This window comes from Pantherophis guttatus, chromosome 1 (assembly GCF_059756535.1).
Source record: "Pantherophis guttatus breed Tessera chromosome 1, ASM5975653v1, whole genome shotgun sequence".
Lineage (NCBI taxonomy): Eukaryota > Metazoa > Chordata > Lepidosauria > Squamata > Colubridae > Pantherophis > Pantherophis guttatus.
In genome coordinates, this window is record NC_142063.1 from 210537647 (window position 1) to 210543296 (window position 5650).

The 5650-nt window shown below is 37.8% G+C and overlaps 1 long non-coding RNA gene across 1 annotated transcript; it reads right to left on the reverse strand.

The window, feature by feature from the left end:
* Positions 1-971: 971 nt before the first annotated feature.
* Positions 972-4779, reverse strand: LOC132711076 (uncharacterized). Its single transcript, XR_009621857.1, has 3 exons — positions 4673-4779; positions 4464-4570; positions 972-1148 (listed from the first exon to the last, which is right to left on the reverse strand). It is a non-coding gene; the product is annotated as an uncharacterized LOC132711076 (long non-coding RNA).
* Between the last annotated feature and the right edge of the window lie 871 nt (positions 4780-5650).

The following is a 5650-nucleotide window of genomic DNA, read 5'->3' on the forward strand; positions in this document are numbered from 1 at the left end:
GATACCTCTATCTCTATCAGAAATATCACCAGAAGTTACACAACACAGTGGTGGTCTCCAGAAATAATAGCCTTCATCTATTGTGGTTCCCAGGTGGCATAGTTGTTATTTGTGCCTATGTCATTCATTCATTTATTCAGGAAACTTTTACAGCTGCCCATCTTATATATATCATACTCTGGCCAGATCACAGCAAATACATTAAAACATATATTTTAAAAAGCCCCAATATCCAAAAGAACACAAATGCCTGGCACACTACAGTCACACTTCCAAATAAAAACAACAACAATAAGTACCAGCATCGAGCGCTAATCACATCTAATCCCAGTGCTTGGGGGAACAGCCAGTTTTTAAAGGCCTTCCAGAAGTCTAGAATGTGACGCAGCATGATTAAAGATTCACAAATGTTCACTTATTTGCGATCAAATAAGAAATAAATTGATTTCCTTTTCCTTCAAAGGAGACAAAGTTAGTCCTTTGTTAGGCACCGGTTTAATTGATATTGATGAGTTTGTAGACCCTTGGTATGGCCTCTTCTTCCTTTATCAATAATTCACATTTTTGTTCCTGGTAGCAGTGGTCAAATTAAGAGCCAAGCAGAAAAAACATGATTGTGACCAAGCTGATCAAGATTTTCTTTGCCTCTTTGATACTGTTCTATAAACACAAAGAAATTGGTCATTAGTAGGCTCTTTGGGGTCTACGTAGGGCAGGGGTGTCAAACTCGCGGCCCACGGGCTAGATGTGTCACATACTGGTCACGCCTACTCCCATTTTAGCAAAGGGAAAAAAAGTCGGGATACGTCACGTGACAACATGATGCCGCAGGTTTGACACCCCTGATGTAGGGCAACCAATGACTTATCTACAGTGGATAATAAGCAGTTTTCAGGACAACCCTGTGAAAAAGCATCCATTGATGAGACATCTTTCTGATACCTCACAACAGAGCAGACAATTCCCCAGAACATCCAGTGCATCTGGCCATTGTTCTCTCTTTAGTGTTTCCACTAAATCCCTCCAAGTGACAATGAATCATAATTGAAATTATTTAACCAGTTTTGTTTTTAATTAACCATGTTGTTGTTGTCGTCATCCTTTCACCTTTAGTAAGCTTATTTTCTCTGGAGCAATTGTATTCAGTTCTGAAAAAAACAATGTTACTTTAGAATGATACAGAAATAAATAATAGCAAAAACGTGATTCACGTGGATACAAATTGATAAACAGAGTTTTGTCAGATGAAAGCTCATATTTTATAACACAGTTCTGTGTCCAAGAATTTATAAAATGGAAACAGACTTTTTTGAACAATTTCTTGTACAAAGCCTATAACATAAATTTTCTCTGGAAATCATACCTCATTATTTAGTTGTCAGACTTGATGGGGTCACATTTAGATACAATCTCTCTTTAATAAGTAGTGAATGCAGAATGTTTAAAATTGGTCTGCCAATTCTCAACATGGTAAGAAGTATGAAAATTGTTCCAGTGATCTTATAAATAAGACTTCCCTTTCTGAATAGTACAGGACAGATATAATCACATAAGCAGTATGTTATATAGGGATAGTATTTCCTTTGGGTCACAAATTTTCACCAAACTCAAGCAATCACATAAAAGCTTCATAGGGTTAACCTTTATATTGACTCCTTACATTTGACATCTATTGAATTTTGCAATTGGTCTGTTTTCTATTTCTCTGCTACCTGTTGCAGATACATCATAATGCAAATTTATGATCTTGCTCTATTGTGCATTCTCCATTTGCTTATGCATTGTGATCTGTGCTACAATGCATGCTATTTTCATGGAGTTAGCTATAGTATTGTGCTGTAAAACAAATTCCAAACAGGTGTTCTCACAGACTTAACATAATAAATGCCAATGAGCTCCTTCTTTGCTTCCTCTTACCAAGGAACTGTTTAATTATATTTTTCTATCACATGTTTATTGCACATGTATCAAGTAAGTGATGAAAGCTCCCCAAATGCTTTCCAAGTTGATAAATGACCAAATCACATCAATGTAGCAGACCTTAACCTAGCAATATAAATTGATTATATTTTTCTCAGTAGCTTATTACGGACAAAAACTATTATTAAAGAATCCTACATGAAGAATGACAATAAGAATAAGTATCATTCATGAAGAATGGTACAAACTAGAAAATTTCTTTGGGGCATTTTCTAAAGCTTGAGTTTGTTCAAAAGCAACATAATAAATTTTGAAAGACAGTGCAGTCAGAAAAAAATCAGTTTCTGAAGATGAAAAGAGACAGGTTTTATAGCATAAACAAAACAAGCCCAGTGTTTGCCCACAGCAATAAAATTACTCAGAAACGATAATAGAGCAGAAGTCAAAACTATTGTGTCTCTTAGAAAGTTTATACGCTTTTATATGCTTTGGAAGCATTGTTCTTGGGGGCTTATTTCATGCATAGGATCTTTTAAAGTAAAGAATTTGATATATCAGAGTGCTTCACTCTCCTTTTTTAAAAATGAAATTTCCTATTCATTGGCATTGAAATGTATTATACCTCAAGACTGTTCGGAATATAATGGTTGTTTCTGTGTATTGGAGGAAGTAGTGGTAGAGAATTGACAATGGGATCCTCCAATACATGTCTTTGAATTGGAGGAATTGAAATACCAGTCAAGAATTTGAACTTTGGAGAAGATTTCATTCTTTCCTTACTCCATATCAGGGGCGTCAAACTCAAGGCCCGCGGGCCGGATCTGGCCCATGGGGTGCTTAAATCTGGCCCATTGGGCCAGCCCAGAAATATGAAAGGACTGGCCTGCTGTGCCTCTTGAAGGCTAAAACGGGCCAGGTGTGGCCCCCTGTGCCTTGTTTTCACTCTCCATGGCTTCCTGCAGCACTCTGCCAGCCAAAACTGGGCCCCAAACAGGCCAAAAATAGGCCCAAAAAAGGCCACAAAATGGGCTGAAAAATGGGCTGAAAAATGGGCCCAAAATGGGCTGAAAAACAGGTCCAAAAATAGGCTGAAAAATGGGCCAAAAATGGGCCACGTGGCCCATTTTGGCCGGCAGAGTGCTGCAAGAGGCATCCTTCCCACCCCCCTTGAAGAAATCCAGTTTGACATCCCTGCTCCACGTTATTGTGCAAAATGTTCAGTTTTTGAAGATAGGCTTCAGTCACTTCAAAAATGTTGTGAGGGAAGCATCTGCTACTTGTGAAAATTAGCAGTTTATTTTATTTTTCTACATTGACAGTTGTTTATAAAATATATCCCTCTGCTGTTTTATTAATTTGCTCCCATCTGTCAAATGGGAAGCAATTCATCCAATAGTTTTTGGAAAATATCCTAAACCAGTGCTTGCTTAAAGTGTAGCCGTAGAACTCCAAAATCTTCTCAATGATCCATAAACTTCAAAATTATTTGTCAGCCTACATCAAAAAATAGTACAATATTAAAATTCCATCAAACAATCATGAGAAATAGTGATGGAAGCGAAGTCAGTTTTAAGTTTTCATACTGTAAATACCAATCAATATAAACCAAAAAATTTTCACCTCCATACTTTTTAAATGTGGGAAGAGGTCCTGAAAGAAAAAAGTTTAAGAAACACGTTCTAGACTGTCCCAAAGTTGCTTTTTCAAGAGGCAACCGGACTTTCTGTTTTTTTTTTTTTAATTTGATTTATATGCTGCCCTTCTCCGGAACTCAGGACGGCTTACAAATAAGCAATAGCCTTCATACTTTTGTATATTTATACAAAAGGTTTTTCTTTGAAGATGTTTCACTTTTCATCCAAGAAGCTTCTTCAGCTCTGACTGGATGGTGGGGAATGGAAGGAAAAGAATGCAAATAACCAGCTGTCTGCAAGATGTCTCAATCCTTCCATTCCCCACCATCCAGTCAGAGCTGAAGCAGCTTCTTGGATGAGAAGCAAAACATCTTCAAAGAAAAACCAGAAAGTTCAGTTGCCTCTTGAAAAAGCAACTATGAGACAACTATGACCTGGATGACTGAGAATCTCCATAGACACTCTTCTAGATTGATCAGCCGAACAAGATTGGGATGGGATGAGTTATCAAAACAGGAAGTGGTTGGGTATCATGATCAAAACCCTTTTTGTATGTATATTTATGTCAGACACCTGTAGAAAGAATGGTTTTGATTGTAATGTTGAGACTACCATCTTGCACTGGGCAGCACGGAAAAGGAGAAATGTGAAATAACTCTCGGTGCACAAAATACTCTATAGAAGGAAGAATGCTCGATGAGTCACGCTCCTCCATATATAAAGATGTTAGATGCTTCTAGAACTGCTTTGCACGCAATTTAACATGTAGCTGTAGCTACTGTGACATCATAAAGGTGGTTTTTATGAATATTCCTATACTCCTTCTCAGGTTATACGCATTCAGGAAGCTGGTCAGAGAAACAACAAACAAAAAAAAGTTGTGCCAACAGCTGAAATTCAAATACTTACTGTTTGTGACTCATTTTCATTTTAATGGGAAATTGAATGTTGGTTGAAGGATGAGTTGTTAATGATGTCGGTGAACTCTGTCCGTTTGAGGTCATGGTATTTCCAATCTACACAAGATTGGAGGAAGCAGATTATAAATTGCTACATAGCACACACAAGTTAAGTACAACAAATGTTATTTCTTAGGGCCTCAGGTCGCCAGTGAGTACCTTGGCTAATGACAGGTTGTGATTGGTTTGTATTTTCTTGGGTTTTTTCCCCCTTCTCCTGGAGGATAAGACAAAGTTCATTCGTTTGCTCATCCGAGGTGTGAGATCATTATCTGTAGGAAAACAAAACAAATGATATTATTCTGTGTGAATTCCTCTACCTTTTTTTTTTTTTTTTTTAAAAATGCATTTCTGACCATATAATAACTTCAAAATTAGGGAAGAAATGGCTCTTGTTTGTTGTACATTAGTCACTTTTGAATGGTCATTTGAATGTCTAGCCAACTCACTTTTAACAGTCATGTTGTGTGTGATGTGTCATGTCACCTGACAAAGGCCTTTTGAACTTTAATATTTCCTGGGATTGCTCCAAAGCCCCAGAAGTGATGTTAGCCAAAACTTTTCTCCTATTTTGATAGGACTTTCAATGGCTGGCACCTTTGCAATGAGCTTGCCAGAGGTCAAATCATTGCTGGTGGTGTCATCGCATTCCCTTGATCAAGGTGATTCAGACATGATGAGTTATACGAGAGGGATGCTGAGAGGGCTTAGGTGAAACAGATCTCCAGTCATGATCCATATAAATCTACAACTGTATCAACTCTAGAGAGCTAGCACCATAAATAGACATGCTGCAAATTGAAAAATTGAAGAATAGGTAGCAGACTCAAAGGCATCAATTATAGGCAAAAAAAAAAAAAATCAGATGTGAAAGAAATGCCTTGTCAAAGCTGAGCTACACAACTTTTTAGTGGAAATCTTAAAGCAAAACCTAGAATAATATTGCCCAAAGAACCTTTGGCAGGTATAGAAGGATTTTTATAATTTTTCCTGGTAGCGATCAGTGGTGGGTTTCACATTATGTTACTACCGGTTCACCGTGCATGCACCCAGTTTGCGCACGCACCTGCCTTCCACACATATGCCCAGCCTTCCGTGCATGTGCTTTGCTTGTGTAAGCACCTTCTGTGCATGCGC